We start from the raw sequence: 20,733 nt of genomic DNA on the forward strand, positions 1-20,733 counted from the left end.
TATGTTTTTTTTTTTTTTTACTTTGAATATGTTTCTCTCTATACATAAAAAATAATAAATATTCGCTTATCAAAGTTCAGCGATTTTCAAACGGTGGTCCACGGACTGCAGATGATCCTCGAGGTCTGCCTATGTGGTCCGATACATGATTTTTATTCGTGTTTTAATAAGTTTTCCGGAATTTTAATAACTTCTATTTGATGTCTTCCTTCGGCGTACAACAGCATATATAAGTCAGTGATTTACTAAATGCAATTTGGATACAATCGCTCTATTATTTGTATGTACGCTTTTCTCTGGGCGTGCATTCGACTTTATATTTAAAAAATATATATATATATATATATATATATATATATATATATATATATATATATACTATGTCAAAGTAATTTTTCCTCAAAATCGAAAAAATGAAATGAAATTAAATCTTTAAGTTTAACGTCCCACGGTTATGCCGGTTAGGCTAAGGGAGACGGTGATAATGAGAAATGAGGGAAATGGTGGAATGAAGAAAGTGGGAGGAAACGGGAGAACCCCGAGAAAACCCACGAGCACGGTGTTTGTCCACCACAAAGTCCACACGGCGCGAGCTGGGATCGAACCAGGGACCCCAAGCACCGGAAACGCTCTACCACTGAGCCACCGCGCCCCCCCTCAAAATCGAATATAGAAAATGGGGTGTATCTTAAATACCAACAAATGTTATAAATAAATAAAATTCTTTACTAATACCAGCATAACATAACTATAGCAGTATACTAACATCAGTGAAGAAAATTCGAGAAGCGCCGAATTAATCCATTAAATTGTTCTGTTTGTAATGGAATTAAGTGGGAGAATGGCTCATGAATACATAATTGAAAGAAGTCTCACCATTCAAAGGTGTAAGTTCCAATTTCGTGACGTCTCACAAGGAGACTTACGGAAGTGTCACTCAGCGATTTGAATGAAACTTTGCATACTTGTAGCACATTGAAAAATAATCGACACGTATATTTTTATTTTGGCAGTGGTGCGGGTTTAAGAGTAGAAAGCAACCTTTGAACGGTAGGGGTGGTCTCCAAGTATAGGCAGAAAACAGCAATTTAATGTAGAAGAAAACATACTGTTAGGGAGGTTTTAGAGTAGCTGATGCAGAATCTGACGTCAATGGCGGATCCAACATGGTGATTACAATTCCCAAAAAAAAAAAAAAAAATATTTTTTGAAATGTTCTGTAGTTAGGCAAGAATAATCATAGTTGGCAGGAGTTACTGCGAGGAGGTTGCTGACCGATTTGAAACCCCTTTCTGTACGTATTTTAACGGAATGTTTGATTAAAGTGCGCCTGTCACTTAGGGGTGCTTATTTAATGTGGTTCCTCTCGCCTCTTTCTATCCGGGGTGCTTGTTGAAAGTGAGTCTCACACCTCTCACCATAGTCCAAAGCCACCTCTTTAAATCTGAAAATATCCTTGTGAAAGCATCAAATTAGGGAAAATTAACAAGTCTTATGAGATCATTGATTCAGAAGGTTTTCTTCCGGCGTCCAATGCAAAGTCCATTTTGTTATTTGATTCGTGGAATGATCACAATTCATCAACTTTTGAACCTATTTTAAGAAGAAAAGAGTACCTCAAGATAGAAACCCTTCCTGGAGAAACAACTGATAGGATTCAGTCCTTGATTTGCTCTTCTTTAGGCCGTGGAAAAACTTCGTGAGTCATTTTTCCTGACATTGTCCTTCTCTACAACCATAACAAATTTACAATTCGGAATAATATAATAAAGATTCAATCACTGATTCATAATCAGTTTTCTTCTCCCACATTTGAAAATCTCATTAGGTATGCATGATATAAAAGCGGTTATTTGGAAGAAAAACCATCTGCCTTTGAAAATCCCTTAACATTTTGTTTCAAAGATTCTGTAGCATTTTGCGATTTGTTTACAGTTATTTCCGTAATGTGTGCATGCTGAAAACGATGTTTATACATCACACACTTTTTTTTTTTCGGAATATCATTACTGTAAAACGTTTTCTCGATAAATTCATAATTATAACAATTGAGGATATATAAAGTTCTGACGTAGTGAGAGGCGAGGGGACTCACTTTAAATAAACACATCGACTAGTGAGGGGCAAAGGGACTCACTTTCAATAAGCACCCCGAATAGTAAGAGACGAGGGGATCACTATAAATAAGCACTCCTAATAGTGGGAGGAGCAGAGACGCATTTTAATCAAGCATCCCGTTAAAGTACATACAGAGAGGGGTTTCAAATCGGTCTGCAAACTTCTCGCAGCAACCTCTGCCAACTGTGTGTGTTCTTGCGTAACCACAGAGCATTTCTTTTTTTTCTTTTTTTCTTTTTTTCTTTTTTTTTTTTTTTTGTAATTGTAATCACCATAATTGATCCACCATTTTGAATTTTGTAATTTTGACGTTAGATTCTGCATCAGCTGTTCTAAAACCTCCCTGGCAGTATGTTTTCTTCTATATTAAAGGATTGTTTTTGTGTGCGCTTGGAGACCACCCCTACCGTTCAAAGAGTGCTTTCTACCCTTAAACCCGCATCATTGCCGAAATAAAAATATACGTGTCGATTATTTTTCGATGTTCTACAACTATGCAAAATTCCATTCAAATCGGTGAGTGACACTTCTGTAAGTCTCCTTGTCAGAATCATAAGAAAAAGTAATTGGGTGTAGAACAAATTCGGACATAACTCTGCTCATAGGCGATCTTTAACGGGTTAACATAAATATTCCATGTTTTCTCAAGTATTTTGACTCTTTTACCTGATAATGACCTCATTCGTGGCTAAGCGGTTAGCGTACGCGTCTTTGGTGTAGGAAACCCGAGCTGGATTCCCGGCGGGAGCTAATGTGGTTCGGATTCCACGTTAATCAGTAGGTCCGGTCTTATATAGCCTCGCTGCTGAAAGGGACGTTAAACTCAACTCTTTTACCATGAGAGATGATGTGGCCTGACTGGTTCTGAACTGTTGTTAAATTATAGCCTGCATTTTAAAACAGCGTCTCATTTATTTCAGTTGAATTGTTCCGATATTTCTATTCAACATCGAGGGTATATAATATGTCTGTCTAATAGCTTAGCGTGGGACCTGAACCATATACAGGATGTCTCGAAAGTCCCCTGACATAATGTAACTCTGTTATCATCAGAGTTGCGACAAATTGCAAGGGAAAACCGTCTCCAAATATGATGTTTTCAATCTAAACTGAAGGAATTTTTTAAAGTCTAACGAGCCGTTTGGGCTGTACACTCGTTATACGCCCAATGTTAGAGGAGCAACGTTGTCACTTACCTGTACCCACAATATAAGTAAAAGGAGTTACGCTGTATCGATGGCCAGCCCCAGTGGCGTAACAATAGTTTTTGTCACCCCTAGGCAAAATACCTAGTGGCGCTCTCTCGCCCATCGAATAGGCCCCATGCATGACCATCTGTAACTTATGCGTACGTGCAGAAACAGTCATAAACCAAAAGTTATCAGCGGGAGAGTATTGACCTTATATATATAGGGCGTTAATGAACTATACCGACAAACTGTAAGAGGTGATTCCTCACATCAAAATAAGAAAAAAAGTTCATATGGACCTATGAGTGAAAGTGCATAGTTTCAGAGCAAGGGTTGTCCAAAATCGCGAAACATCTAAATTTCAACAGGCCCTATTTCGAATTCCAGAAACCATGGATGGTGGTCCTTATCAGCGTAAAGGAAGTCACGCATGCACAATCCAAAAATGCATATTTCATCAATTTTCAATGGGTGAGCAGGGTATTCTGTACTGGGTATAATTCTCAAAATATGCTCTCACTAAAGTTTTCAGATATACCCTGACTTCAAGGAAGGTCCAAAGGTGGCAGAAGGTAAGCCTTGACAACAATCGGCATCCAGTGCTTCGGAGGGAAGTCGGAAGTGTTAGGAACCGGCAGCTCCATGCTTTTTTGTGTTCGGAATAACGTATGATACGATGTGTTTCGTCACGGTATATTTCACATTTTCTTCACTTATAAGCGTGAAAGAAAAAATCGCAGCATTATTTTCCGAGTACGAGAGACCGTGCTGTTGACGGTTCTTAACACTTCCGACTTCGTGCCAAAGGATTCCGTGTTACGGCTGCCAAGGCATATCGTTTGCCTACTTTGGATCAATCATAAAGTCAGAGCATATCTCAAAATTCGGTTGATGGCATGTCTGGGGATTTCACCCTGCAAGAAATACTCTTTACACGCATTGAACATTAATGAAATGTGCATTTTTGGACTGCGTATGCATGACTTCCTTTACGCTGATAAGGACCACTATCCACAGTTCTTCGAATTCGAAATAGAGCCTCTTGAAATTTTGCTTTCTCGCGATTTTGGACAGCTCTAGCTCAAACTATGCACTTTAACCCATAGGTCCATAGGAACTTTTTGACTTACTTTGATGTGAGGAATCACCTCTTAGTTTGTCGGTATAGTTCATTAACACCCTGTTACCCCTAAATGAAGACCGCGAAAACTTGGGGCTCTAATATAATTTGCTTCTTTTTTATTAAAAACCTGGAACAGCCACTAATATGTAGAAACACTGAGTAGTAATCGCCCCATTTGGCCTCACTCTCGATTATTCAATTTGGGTCTCCATGGACCATAATGAATGAATTAGGGATGCTTTGGCCGGGATTACGTCACCTATTGAAATTTTGCTTATGCTTATTCAGGGGCCATGAACGCTGGTACGAATGAATCAGAGGTACCTTGGTCCTGCTATGACGTCATTGAATTGGGAGTATTGGATCAGAGGTCATGATGATTCTTTAAAATTACTAAAAATATGGTCTTGATGATTCATTACGTTATGAAATAGTACAGGTTTACGAATGTTTTCGTTCCCTTTTATGGCATAAAATTTGGAGATTGTTATGCATGGACTAACACGGATGCAAATGAAATCTTTTAGTTTTACGTCCCACGCTTATGCCATTTAGGCTAAAGGAGATGGTGACGATAAGAAAGGAATGAAAGTGTGGGAGAAAATTGGAGCATAATGTTGCCCACCACAAAACTATTTTCGAGGTGTTTAAATCAGGGACCACATACAGCAGAGGTGAACGCTCTACCACTGAGCCACCGCACCTCTACTGGTATGAATGAATTAGAGGTAGTTGGTTCGATCTAATATGTTCGTTTGACGTCACTGAACAGGGATTTTTAGCTTGGAACTTATGATGGCTTGTTTCGTTTCCTTTTATGAGTATAAAATTTCCAAAACAAGGTTTGATTTCTTTCTTGATGACCTATTACATTATGAATTAGTAGACCTCAGTAATAGTATAAATTAGTATTAGTATTAATATGAAACTCGAAAACTTTGGAGTTCCTTTGTGGCTAACCGGTTAGCGTATGCGTCTTTAACGTGGGAGACCAGGGTTCGATTTCCGGCAGGAGCTCATGCGGTTCGGATTGTTATCCCTTTGATGAGATGGACTAACACTGGTGCAAATGAAATCTTTAGTTTACGTCCCACGATTAGGCTAAAGGTGACGATGAGAAAGGAATGAAAGTGTGGGAGGAAAACTGGAGCATAATGTTGCTTACCACAAAATTACTTTGAACCAGGGACCCCATACAGCAGAGGTGAACGCTCTACCACTGAGCCACCACCTTCCTTACTGGTGCGAATGAAGTAGAGGTATTTGGTTTGAGCTAATGTGTTTGTTTGACGTCGGGCAGACCCTATTTCACTTTTGGGACCCCCACACATGGACCATAGCGAATGAATTAGAGATGTTTTGCCCCGGGATTGCATTACCTATTGAAAGTTTTGCTTAGGTTTACTCAGGGGGCAGGGATCACTCAGGACACATAAGATCACATTGATTTACATCAGGAGTTGGGGAGGAAGGGAGGGGAGTATCGCACCTCGTACTCTTTGATGAGTATAAAATATTAAAATTTGGACGTTTTTTAACTTATCCTATTATCTTTCACGAGACATTTTCGTTGTATAATAGAGTACAATGATTTATTTTGGGAGTTGTCGTTCCCTTTGGAGCCTTATTACGTTATATGGAGGCGTATTTAAATATTCCCTTAAATTTGATAAGCACTTTGTGATCTATTTTGTTCCGGTTCAGGGGTGAACATGGATACCTTGGAATCGTCCCGAGTTCGATTCTTGGAAATGTTGAATTTAATGTCCCCTTGAAACGATGATGAGAAATGAGAAAACATCATAAACTTACTTGCTTGCGGATTGAAGCAGAGACCTCACACATCAGAAAAAAAAAAAACGCTGAGCCATCATGCCAACTTCAGTGCGAGCAGTTTTGCGTATGAAAAAGAACATGATCAGATTATGTTACATTACACATTTCTGCTCGTTGTTAAGCATAGAAGTTTGTTATTGTGAAATTGCAGCATGTGCTTTTACTACATCAGCATTTTTCTCAGCTGACGGACTTTTAAAGCTCAACTTTACATTTATGTCAAAGACAGTTTCGTAACATATCGATGAGTGTTACATTTTTTTCAATCAAGTTTAAGGAAAATGAATCACATTTTAGATGTGGTAATTTGAATGTCGTAAGAAACTAACGAGTCAACGGTATGATGTCATTATCAAAATTGCGATACTAGATGTCGTAACGATTGATGTGTAAGGAGAAAAAACGTGAATAATGTCACAACCAATCAGATTGCTTCTTACATCACGTTTCGGCTCATGATGAAAGCTGTGTTTTCATTGGTTCTCCGTGATGTCATTGATTCATTTCCTCGTTTCTGATTGGCTGATAGTGTTGTCACTTTATAGTTGAACCGTTTCAGATCTAAATAAAATTCTTAATTTTCATTTTCAAGTCCTACTTCCACGAAGATCTTGAATGAACGTAGGTGTACCTCTAGTGACAGCGTGACTTTACTCCGTTCCTTGAATTTGAGGTAAGTATCAACCGCGTTTCTTAATATCAATGGAGTGTTTTTGCATGAGGATAACATTGTTATCACTGTTTTTTATTTAACATGAATTATTTTAGCAAATGGAAGAATAACCCTCACTTACTTGACCGGGGATCGAATTAGGAATCCCACACATTAGAAGTAAGCACGAGAAAATTGTTGATTTTGGTTTAGCGTCCCTTCAGTAGTGGGGTGCTAGGAATACAGCTTAATGTTGAATTTGAGCGCATACTGGGTGTTGAACCCGGGCCAGAGTTGCGTAACGCTAACCACTTAGCTCAGTTTCTGAAAGTAAACAAAGAAACTACGCACGAATTTGTTCCCTACAACGTGAGACGTGGACTTGCAGTTTAATGTGGGATCTGATCTCCCGCCGAGAAACGAATTCGAGTCTTTCTTGTCTTAGCTCGAAAAAAAAAAAGCAAGCGCATGAGATTTTGTTTTCGTTTCATGTTCGTCATACGTTTTAAAGTTCAGTGTCAGAGGAAAAATGCTTACTACAATGATTCTTTCAGCACAGTTAGAAAAAACAATTTCATTCATTCTTTTTATCACTACAGAAACTTAGGTCATTTACATGTTGATGTTGGTCCGGGTTTGATTTCCAGTATGACGACAATAAAACGTTTCAGTAGTAGAACTATTTGAGATATGATCATTCTTTTAGGATTGATCGTGTAGTCATTTTGATAATGTAGTGATCTCTGAATTCAATTTTAATTCGTGCTTTTTTTTCTCTTTTCGTTTTAGATATTTGTTTTTCTTTGCCTATTCCTTTTTTTCTTACCTTACCTTTTTCCCTATTTGAATATGGCTACTTCTGGCTTTACTGTCTTGCGAGAATTCAATAGACATTATCGGCGTTTTAATCTTGAAGGACGAATGCTGGAAATTCAAATTAATGCTCCGACCAGTGGCACCGATATTGTGGAGTGGGTTCAGACCTCCTTTCAACAGATGTTGGATTACTTATTGGAAAACGTCGACGAATCATCGATGGTTGGATTGTCGATTTTATCCCACGATGAGAAGAACAAACCGTTTTATCTATCTTTCCGGCATGCAAGTAATTTGACACTGGAGACTTTATGGGCTTCCTTTGATCGCATCCTTCAAAGTAACGATAGTTTTCTCATGAACGAACCGTTCATTGTCCATTTTCATCATGTGGATGTGCCCCGTGGATTTGGATTGGTGCGTCGAGGTCTTTTATCAAACGACGAATTATTAAAACGCAAGAAAGGCATTTTACGTGTAAAAAATACCGACAAGAAATGCTTGGCTTATGCAATTGTGATTGCTATTGGACTAAAGAAATATAAGAATACAAATAAGAAACTGTACAGACAATATCACAACCAGAGAAAGTGTGTTGTTCTCCCAGCCGTACATGAACTTTTGTCCAGATCCTCAGTGAATTTAGAGCATGGGGGATCCGTGGAAGAATTACGACAATTGCAACGCTACTTGACAAATTATAAACTTACCGTATACACCAGTTTTTCCGGAGAAGATATTCTGTATGAAGGGCCTGGTGGCGAAGACAAAATTCCAATCAATTTAATGTGCATCAATTCTCATTATGACATCATCACGTCATTAACGTCGGTTTTTTCTACTAAGTACTATTGTGCTGCATGCCATAAAAAATATGATCATCGTATTGCACACGTCAAGAACTGTTCGGCCATGTGTGAGAAATGTTTGCAGAAACCGCCATGCAGTAAGACCAATACGGAGAAGCAGTGCCCAGAATGCAATCGTGAATTTTATGGTGAAACATGCTATACAAATCATCTGACTGTACCATACCATAAGGGCCAACCAATATGCAAGATGGTGAAACAGTGTGCCAAATGTCTACGCATTTATTCGTTTGTCCATACAGGGGAAAGACAACATCATTGTACTGATTATTTTTGTAATGTGTGCCATAAACACGTTACGTCTACCCATCAATGCTACATGAAGCCTGATACGACTCAATTAAAACCTGGAGTTCCATCAGTGTTACATGCCAAGAAAGCTATGATTGTCTTCTATGATATCGAAGCCACACAGGATACTTTCTTCGATGAAGACACGTTCATTCATAAGCCCAATTTACTGGTGGCCCAACAAGTATGTTACAACTGTGTTCAAGATGAGGATATACATCATCCGTGTGAAGTTTGTGGACAGCGGGAACATATTTTTCAAGATGATCCGATCAATGCCTTTCTTGCGTATTTACGTCAACCACGACCCATCATCAAACTTATTGTATCTTTGGCACATAACTGTAAGGGATATGATGGTCATTTTATTCTTAAATCTTTAGTGGAAGAACATGAATTGAAACCTACTTTGATCTTGAACGGAGCAAAAATTTTAAGCATGAAAGTGAATCACTTATCGTTTATTGACTCCTTAAATTTCATGCCAATGGCTTTAAGTAAATTATCCAAGGCATTTCATTTACCAGCGACCAAAGGATATTTTCCACACTTTTTTAATACTGCTGCAAATCAAGCGTATGTGGGAAAATTACCGGACATCCATTATTATGGTGCAGATGAAATGAAAGTGGATGAACGAGAAAAATTCATGACATGGTACAACGAACACCAGAACGATACGTTTATTTTCCAAGAAGAATTGGTAAACTATTGTGTCCAGGACGTCAACGTACTTCGATTGGCTTGTATATCTTTCATGACCACTTTTGAACAAGAAACTCACGTCAATCCTTTCCTGGAGACTATCACTTTGGCGAGTGCGTGCAATTTAGTATTTCGACGAAATTTCTTAAAACCTAATACTATTAGCATTCTTCCTGCACGAGGATACCGTCACAGAAACAATCAGTCACGGATTGCTTTGCAGTGGCTTGCCTACATGGAAGAAAAAGAGGGTCATTCAATTCAACATGCTGCGAGAGGAAAAGAAGTTTATGTTGCTGGTTTTCATCTGGACGGCTACTACCAAGATCCCGACACTAAAGAGGAACACGTGTATGAGCATGCCGGCTGTTTTTATCATGGATGTCCTCTATGTGTCCCTACAGGCCGTGATCAGCCCATTTATGAGAACTCCGAAGAAACGATGAACTATCGCTACGAGAGAACACAGCGTAAAATGAAGTTATTACGATCCATGGGATATAAAGTACATGAAATGTGGGAATGTGAATTTCGTCAAGTGTTAAAATCCAATCCAGCATTGGCCTCTTCTTTAAGCACACATCCTTATACTAATAAGACACCATTAAATCCAAGAGACAGTTTCTATGGTGGCCGCGTTAATGCCATTAAATTGTATCACGTCGCAAATGAAAATGAAGGCGAAGAAATAAAATTCTTGGATATCGTCTCCCTGTATCCTTATGTGAATAAATGTGGACGGTATCCAATAGGGCATCCACGAATATATCTACAGGGAGATCCAGAAATGCCCGACATTCAAACTGTCAACGGATTAGTCAAGTTGAAGATTTTGCCTAGCAGAAATGTGTTTCATCCAGTACTTCCATTTCGTTCAAATAAGAAGTTGTTGTTTCCACTTTGTGCTGCCTGTGCCACAGCATTAAATCAAGATTCTGAATGTACACATTCGGACAGTGAACGAAGCCTAACAGGAACATGGGTGTCCTATGAAATTCAAAAAGCCATTGAACTTGGGTATCAAGTCATTGAAATTTACGAAATTTGGGATTACGACATCACCGTATATGATCCAGAAACCAAGACTGGCGGATTATTCAGCGAATACATTAACACATTTTTGAAATCAAAGCTGGAAGCTTCTGGATGGCCTGCCAATTGCGTCACCGAAGAAGAAAAGCAGCAGTATATCCAAATGGTACAACAACGGGAAGGCATAACTTTAGATGCAGCAAATATAATGACAAATTCAGCACGTCGTAGTCTTGCAAAACTCTGTTTGAATGCCTTCTGGGGACGACTCGCTATAAGAGACAATTTCAGCCAAACGACCATCATTAACGACCCCAAAGAACTGTATCAGAAATTAACTGCTCCAGACATAAAAGTCAACCAAATTTTACCTGTTAATGATTCGTTGTTATACCTTTATTGGCAGTATGAAGATGATGTTCCAGTACAAAATCACAATGCTAATGTTGTCCTTGGAGCATTTACAACGTGTCAAGCTCGTCTGGAACTCTACAAATATTTAGAACTGCTGCAAGAAAGAGTACTATATTTCGATACAGATTCCGTGATATTCACGCAGCGACCATCACAGCCCACAATAGAACCAGAAGTATTTCTTGGTTCAATGTCAAATGAACTGGAATCAATTGGACCAAAAGCATACATTAAAAAATTCGTGTCTGGTGGCCCAAAACAGTACGCCTTGGAAATCTACAACCCCGACACGAAATCAACCAGTTATGTATGCAAAATTCGTGGATTCACACTCAATTATACTGCAAGTCAGAAGTTAAATTTTAATAGTCTGGAGCAAATGATCATAAATCAATCGAGTGAAAAAATCTCCATTAGCACGCCGCACAAAATTTACAGAACCCACGATCATCATCTTGTCACAAAACCTGAAGAAAAGAAGTACAGTTTCAACTATAAAAAACGCCGATTAATACCAGACACATACGAGACATTGCCCTATGGGTATAAAAAAGCCAGAACAGAATAACAGCCATATTTTTCCCTAATCCCACCAACATCACTTCCCAAAGACGGGGCAAAGAATCAACGCAACACGGGACATGCTTCAACGATGCACGAGCGGAAACAAAACTCAAATGACATCACCTTGCAGAAACCAGTGGAGAAAAAAAAGGAATTCAGGTACGTCACATTTCCGTTTCTTTTTCTCACCTCACTCTCTCTTGATCAGTTAGTTCGATGTTAATAATCTGTTTTTCTTCTTTCACAGGAAACAAAATAAATATTACCATGTATATTCATATGTTTTATTTTCTCTTTACAGAATTTGTACCCGTCACGGACACGTCTTCCTTTGAAGAAAAAAGAAATTCTGTATTCATTTTCACATGCTAAAATAAATGTACAAAAACATGATTCTGTGTTTTTATTTCACATCCTAAAATCAAATTCTTTTTCCTGTACTGCGATTTCAATTTCTTTTTTTCTGAATCAGTTTACCGGTAAAATAAATCAATGTTTTACGAAAAAAAAATCAAACTAAATTTTTGTTTCAGAAAATTTTTTGTGTACGAAAAAAAAACTGATTCAGAAAATTTTTGTGTACGAAAAAAAAAATGTTTTCAGAAAAATTTTTTGTGTACGAAAACAAAATTCTGTTTCAGAAATTTTTTTTGTGTACAAAACAAAAACTGTTTCAGAAAAATTTTTATGTACAAACAAAATTCTGTTTCAGAAAAATTTTTATGTACAAACAAAATTCTGTTTCAGAAAAATTTTTGTGTGCAAAACAAAAATCAGTTTTCGTCACGAAACTGCTCCGACTAAATGAATCGATTCATTCTGATAGTGTTGGCAACACTGGAAAAATTTCGGTAAGTATCGCTCAGACCCTGAGTTACAGCGAACACAACTAGATTCGAACCAACAACCTTACATGTCTGATTCATCTCTAAATACAGCCAACTAAACAATAAGATTATGTGTATACGTCAATGCTTTGCACTGAGTCAACAAGGTTTTCTTCAAGGTCAAAGTTGCACACGAAGTAAAAAAGATGACAACGCAGATCTTCTATCTTTCTATATGAAACATAAACCTAGTATAAACTGCTCGCACTGAAATGTGTAATGTAACATAATCTGCTCGTCTTCTTTTCATACGCGAAACTGTTCGCACTGAATGGAGTACGGCGGCTCAGCGCTTCAATCCACAACGAAGTAAGTTCATGTTTCCTCCTATCATTTTTTCATCATCGTTTCAAGGGGACGTTAAACTCAACATTTCCAAGAATCGAACTCGGGACGATTCCAAGGTATCCATGTTCACTCCTAAAGCGGAACAAAATAGATCACAAAGTGCTTATCAAATTTAAGGAAATCATTTTAAATATGCATCCATATAACGTAATAATGCTCCAAAGGGAACGACAACTCCCAAAATAAATCATTGTACTCTATTATACAACGAAAATGTCTCGTGAAAGATAATAGGATAAGTTAAAAAACGTCCAAATTTTAATATTTTATACTCATCAAAGAGTACGAGGTGCGATACTCCCCTCCCTTCCTCCCCAACTCCTGATGTAAATCAATGTGATCTTATGTGTCCTGAGTGATCCCTGCCCCCTGAGTAAACATAAGCAAAACTTTCAATAGGTAATGCAATCCCGGGGCAAAACATCTCTAATTCATTCGCTATGGTCCATGTGTGGGGGTCCCAAAAGTGAAATAGGGTCTGCCCGACGTCAAACAAACACATTAGCTCAAACCAAATACCTCTACTTCATTCGCACCAGTAAGGAAGGTGGTGGCTCAGTGGTAGAGCGTTCACCTCTGCTGTATGGGGTCCCTGGTTCAAAGTAATTTTGTGGTAAGCAACATTATGCTCCAGTTTTCCTCCCACACTTTCATTCCTTTCTCATCGTCACCTTTAGCCTAATCGTGGGACGTAAACTAAAGATTTCATTTGCACCAGTGTTAGTCCATCTCATCAAAGGGATAACAATCCGAACCGCATGAGCTCCTGCCGGGAATCGAACCCTGGTCTCCCACGTTAAAGACGCATACGCTAACCGGTTAGCCACAAAGGAACTCCAAAGTTTTCGAGTTTCATATTAATACTAATACTAATTTATACTATTACTGAGGTCTACTAATTCATAATGTAATAGGTCATCAAGAAAGAAATCAAACCTTGTTTTGGAAATTTTATACTCATAAAAGGAAACGAAACAAGCCATCATAAGTTCCAAGCTAAAAATCCCTGTTCAGTGACGTCAAACGAACATATTAGATCGAACCAACTACCTCTAATTCATTCATACCAGTAGAGGTGCGGTGGCTCAGTGGTAGAGCGTTCACCTCTGCTGTATGTGGTCCCTGATTTAAACACCTCGAAAATAGTTTTGTGGTGGGCAACATTATGCTCCAATTTTCTCCCACACTTTCATTCCTTTCTTATCGTCACCATCTCCTTTAGCCTAAATGGCATAAGCGTGGGACGTAAAACTAAAAGATTTCATTTGCATCCGTGTTAGTCCATGCATAACAATCTCCAAATTTTATGCCATAAAAGGGAACGAAAACATTCGTAAACCTGTACTATTTCATAACGTAATGAATCATCAAGACCATATTTTTAGTAATTTTAAAGAATCATCATGACCTCTGATCCAATACTCCCAATTCAATGACGTCATAGCAGGACCAAGGTACCTCTGATTCATTCGTACCAGCGTTCATGGCCCCTGAATAAGCATAAGCAAAATTTCAATAGGTGACGTAATCCCGGCCAAAGCATCCCTAATTCATTCATTATGGTCCATGGAGACCCAAATTGAATAATCGAGAGTGAGGCCAAGTGGGGCGATTACTACTCACTGCGCCCGTAGGCAATGCCTACCCTGCCTACCCTATTGCTACGCCACTGGTCAGCCCCCATTTCAAATATAACGGTAGTCCCATTCACTATACGCTTACAAAATTTATCCACCTTCCGGTAAATGGCAACGTTGCATCTAAATTTAACATTTGGCGCATAAATAATGTACACCTCAAACGGCTCGTTCGATTAAAAAAAAAAATCCTTCACTTTAGATTGAAAACATATTTGGAGACGGTTTCCCTCTTAAATTTTGTTATAACTCTGATAATAACAGTTAGTGTTGTAAATAGAAAAAAAAACCGTTCGTATTTTTTCAGAAATGTACGTTTTTTTTAGAAAAAAAAACATTGCCTCTCGTTTTTTTTCTAAATTTCGTTTTTTTTTCAAATAGTCATTTGTAATGCATCTTACGTCTATTTAAGTATTAAATATTTTTATGTAGATATAATCACCGTAAAATGCAACATAAATTAAACACTAGATACTGATACGCTACAAAAATTTTACAATTTACATGAATACCATACCTATTAACAATTCGGGTTTCAGCAGTTTTCATCAATATCAAGTAAGAAATAAAAGTAGAAATGAAATTTTGTTTTTTCGTGAAAGCAGACCTTTAATAAGTACGAAAATAATGTCTCGAACAGTATAAAATTCAAATAACTTGTCTAAAGGTAAAAAGTAATATTAATTTGCCTAATAGTATTTTTTCTAAATGTCATATAAATAATTTGTCGACTAGATATATATGATATGCAGAGCCGGCTCTACCATATATGCAACACGTGCATTTGCTTGGAGCGGCAAGTTTGGATGGTCCGGCAAAATCTGTCATAAGTATTAATATATTATTTAAATTAAATATTTCATGTTGAAAACAGACTTCATGATGATGGTAGTTACATTTACTAAGCTGACCTATTTGAAAGTACATTCATAAATTTTGTTTAGGTTGCATTAGTTTAAGGCCACATGGACAATGCTAAAGCAAATGGTCGAATAAATTCGAGCACAAATTGCTTGATTGTTGCCAAATGCAAGAATTCAATTCTCGAATAGTAGTGAATATCTGTTCCATTTAGTAAGTTATCACAGTTTTGATTTGACAACTAGTCTTGTTTTTGTCAGAAACAAATTCCTTATCATTGAAGATAGAAACAAGTTTTTTTAAAAAATGTTAACAGATATAGAAGAGAAATCAAGAAATAAAGATAAAAGAACTAGTTGCACTGGAATTGCAAACTGATACATTGAGATTGAAGCTTGATAGTGAATTCTATAAAAAGGATTACCATCTTTCCTCTGCAGGTGTGTTTGCTTTATCTTTCACTAACATAATAGATTAATATTAAAACAGACACAACGGTATTGCATTTTTAGTAAGTATTTAAGCCTTTCTGAGTGCAACTGCAGTTACCCTCACCTTTGTTGTTCATGCTGGAGTAGCATACTTAAAATTATGACTTTTAAGATTTGTTCTTTCTGGAGAAAGGGGGAGGCGGCAAATTATGCCATTGCATGGGGCGACAAATTGACTAGGACCGGCCCTGATGATATGTATATAAAAGACATGAATATAGGATGACACAATTTGAAGTAATGCAGTGTGTTTCAAAATTAATATTAGGGTTTTGAAACTTTTTAGTATCTATTAGAATTAACTTACAATTATAAATATTATATCAAATGAAAGAGCAACTCAAACAGTTTTGTACGCACGCATTTACATGCATTGTTTCTTCTGTCTGCCGTTAGAAAGAGCAAGTAGCAAAGATGGAAACTAGAGAGCAGAAAGCTTTTTGTGTTTTAATAAAGACTGAATCTGTACAGTGCAACCGTCTGTGTGAAGAATATTAAAGAGACGCTTTCAACTACGTCTTTATCGTTTGCAGTTGCTACAGATCTAAAGCCTACAGACTACGGTTTACGTGCCAATTTCGCAAGTGAAATATTGCTGCATAACAATGAAGATTTTCTGGATCGTGTCGTCTTCAGTGATAAATCGACATTTCACCTAAGAGCTAATGTGAACACTCATAATGTTTGTATCTGGCCGTCAGCAAATCCTCAGGAGATGGTACACTTGAAACGAGACTCCCCTAAATTGAATGTGTTTTGTGCCATATGGCGGAAAGTTTATGGGCCTTTCTCACCTATCGACAAGATGTGTGCCGTGTGACGAATGAATCTCACATTGAACACGTAGCAAAGACTGTTTGAGGTGCTCTTTTACTTGATGCATTGCTTATAATTGTACGTAAAATGTAATAAGTACTACGAAAACTTAAAACCCCAAAATTCATTTTGAAACACCCTGCATTTCTCACCAACAGTGTTGGAACTAAGATGTAAAAAGGAGAGAAAATTTTCCTTATAAAGTAATTGTTTACAACAACGATATTATTATTAATCGAGACTATAACTACAACAACACCACCAGTTAGTAGTCAAAAAAATGTAATCAAATGTATACTCGGTGGCCTAGGTGGCCAAAGTGGCACACACGGGTGTGTCATTTGTTTAATCCGCTCCTGTGTGGACACTAATTTAAGATATCGGGATATTATTCTTGCAAAATATGGTTGGACTATAGTTTATCATATTAATTTTTTCCTTCTCAAATTTCACCCCAGTCAAAAATTCGAGAATTTTCTAATTTCGAATTTCCTTTACTTCTTTTTTCCCTGTAGCTCCCTTCGTTGTAGAAAGACCTCTTTAAGACTTGCCAGGTAGATACCTCGGATGGATACCTAACTGTTGACATCAATTGGACGGGCCTGCCCGCAGTGTTGCCAATTAGGGAAATTAAATTTTTCCTAAACTTGGGCAAAAAATTAGAAACTTTTGTTTATAAATCCGTACCTATACGTCCGAGTGCAAGTCAACTTACGCCAATCTAACATTTGTCCTTACTTAACAAACGCAAGTACAGATCGTTACAATGGGGTAATTAGGGAAGGCACGAAATATTCGTATTTAGGTTCTAACCCTTGATTTTTCTAGTTTTTTCCTACTTTTCTGTTTACCGTAATATATTTTTTGTAATTAGAAGTTTTATTCCTTAAATATCGTCATAATACTTGTAGGATATATTAGTGGTGTACCAATTTTTAATTTAAGATAGTTTGCGTCTGTCTGGTAGCAGTGTTACCAGCTACGGAAAATTTTAATTCCAGATTTTAGAGGGAAATTTTGGAAAAATTATCGGTTTTGTCTCTATTATTTCCTTCTTGTTGGCTATATCGGACCAAACGTACCAGTATCTGGAAGTCTCGTCTTTGGTCTACACAACGCACTATAGAAAGTTTCAATAGGATAATTAGGGGAAGTACAGTTGAGGTTTACAGTAGACCTTGTTCTCTAAGTGGGAAGATAACTGTGATTTTTTAAAGGTAGAATGAGATATTTTTTATTGACATGCTTACTTTATTAGATATCGTCACAATACTTATAGGATATATTAGAGGGATACCAAAGCTTATTTTAAGATAGTTTGTGTGTGTGTGTCTGATAGTAGTGTTGCCAGCTACAGAAAATTTTAATTCCAGATTTTAGGAGGAAATTTTGGAAAAAATCCCTTTTTATTTCTATTATTTCCTTCTTGTTGGCTACATTCGAACAAACGTACTAGTGTCTAACAGCCTCATCCTTAGCCTACACAGCGGACCATAAAAAGTTTCACTAGAATAATTAGGGAAAGTACAGTTGAGGTTTATAATAAACCATGTTCTGGAAATGGTAAGAAAATAGTGAATTTCTAAGGTAGAATGAGATTTTTTGTTTTAATTTCATGCTTACTTTGTTATGTATCGCCATGATATTTGTAGTATATATTCTTGGAGTACGAAGGTTTATTTTCATATAGTTTTCGTCTGTCTGTTGGCAGTGTTTCCAGCCAAAACAATTAATTCCCGGTTTTAGGTGAAATATTCGGAAAATTTCCTTTTTCCCTTCTATTACCCTCTTACTGGCTACATTGAAACAAGCGTACCGCTACCTGAAAGCTTCCTCTTTGCCCTACAGAACGCACCATAAAAAGTTTCAATAGGATAATTAGAGAAGCTGTAGCTCCGTCATATTTGATTTTTGCTTGTGAGGCGTAAAAAGTAACAAAATTTGATGTGTATGACAGAATTTTTTCTTTCCCTCTTTGAATGAAAGCCAGCGACTTCAGGATTTCACTGTTCCTTGTCAACACACCAAAGATTTTTTTTAGGTGACTTGAACCCATATAGCAGCATGGTACTAGATACAAAAAAATTTGAAATTCGGTTAGGGAATTTTTTGTAAATTTTCACCCCTACATTACCCTCAATAATTTCCCACCCATTGGCAACACTGCAATGCAACTTACACCATAAAATAGCCACATCCATTTTCTAAAAGACAAGGCCTTAACCGTATAAATCGAATGAATGGTTTTTGAGCAATAAGTCACTAACTGGAAATGTAGGAAAGCGCCAAAAATGACCTGGGGCCGAAAGGAATAATCACACAATTTTGCTAGTATATAGGTACAAAGAAACTAAAGATTTGTAAGATACGAGGGCTTCGACTCAAGTTCTGTTAATTATTTCAATAATCTGCAACGTAAATCAATAAATAATAGTTGCCAGAAAAATAGAAACAGACATTTGAAAAAAAAACATGAAAAAGAACGATGTTTTTTATTGAAAAAAAACTTCACAGAAAAAAAACCGTTTTTTTACAACACTAATAACAGTTACCCTATGTCAGCGAACTTTTGAGACATCCTGTATATAAAACTGAGTGCTCAAGCTTCCGGAATAAAGATTTAGGGGCACTTTACTTTCGTCCCACGCCCAACAAATCGACGGGACATCCCTGAAGATAGGTGTGCGATGTGACGAAGAACGGAAAGATAAGGAGCGATTGTACAAGAAGCACTATTAAGCTGGAACTCTGTAAGTACTCCTGTTTCCTTCCACACTATCATTCCACCAATTCTTATATCATTCACTTACCTTACTCATTATCTACCTTAGCCTAAAGGGTATAAGCGTGGGACGTTAAACTGAAAGAGTTTCTCCAGTAAAAGATTGCACACATGAAGACTGAGCGAAGAAGAGACATACGAAAGAGGACTGGACGGATAAACTGAAGATTAGGAAGGACATGGCGGAGAGGAGGAAGAATATAGGACACCCCGACAAAGTAATAAAGATGAAAAAGTGGACCCCATCTTTATATGAGAAAGTAAAAAAGCACTTTTATTTTATTTTTGGATTGTTAAGGGACATCTATAGTTTTTGTGAAACGGGCCCAAGAACAACTACCATCGGCTCCTGCAGACATCTTTTCATTCAACCAGGAATCGTAATAAGGCCCGTTTGACTATAGAAGCGTTTAGTGTACGATTTCTCGTAGCAAGAGTCATGTCGTTAACCTAAAATGAACAACAGCAAATGTTACTGCAGGGCTCATAGCGAGTGACTTTTTTTTACAACTAAAAGTTACTTTTTTGGGAGGTAAAGTGACTTTTTCGTGTGATATATGTTTTGCATTGGCAGTTTTTAAAGAAAAATATAAAAATAAATGAAAAAAGACAGAAACTTGTTACTCATTACTCTTCTGAAAGCTTCAGTACTTGCTGCCATATGTGAAACACTCAGCTTTATTCCCACTTCAGCTTTTATTCTTTCTAAAGCACAGTGGATGGTTGGTGAATGCTTAAGTTCTCAAGATGGGGTTGAGAACCCTTCTGTGTCTATTATTTCTTCTATCATAATAATCTTTTAGTTTTCTCTCGTAATAGTTAACGCTTCGTTCAACGTTGTGTGTGTGTGGTTTATGATGTTCTTCTTAAGCGTAGGTGATGAATTTGAATGTTTCATGGCTTTGAGAACTCTCAATGCTAAGTTAAATATAATGTCTGGGATGAAGAAATTCGGAAATAGGCCAGAACTGGTTCCACTTACTCAGAAGCTTCTTACATCTGCTAAGTCTGCTTACCGTAACTAGAAAGCATACTTTGAAAACCTAAAAAAAGGAGGAAGCTCAAAAAGAAGTAAAGAAGAAAAGATGAAACAAAACAACAAAGAGGGAGGTGATGGAGAAATTGACAAAGAAAGAAAGGGGCATGATGAGATTTTGGTCACTTTTTTACTTTTTTTTTCAGCCTTGCTTGTAAATAGTTAAAAAAAAAAAAAGAACAAAACGTGTTTAAAACATGAAAAAGACGTTTAAAATGTTTTGAAACACACACGAAAAAAAGATGTTTTAAACATTTTGAACAGT

Source organism: Thermobia domestica, chromosome 3 (genome assembly GCF_964235325.1).
Source record: "Thermobia domestica chromosome 3, izTheDome1.hap1.1, whole genome shotgun sequence".
Lineage (NCBI taxonomy): Eukaryota > Metazoa > Arthropoda > Insecta > Zygentoma > Lepismatidae > Thermobia > Thermobia domestica.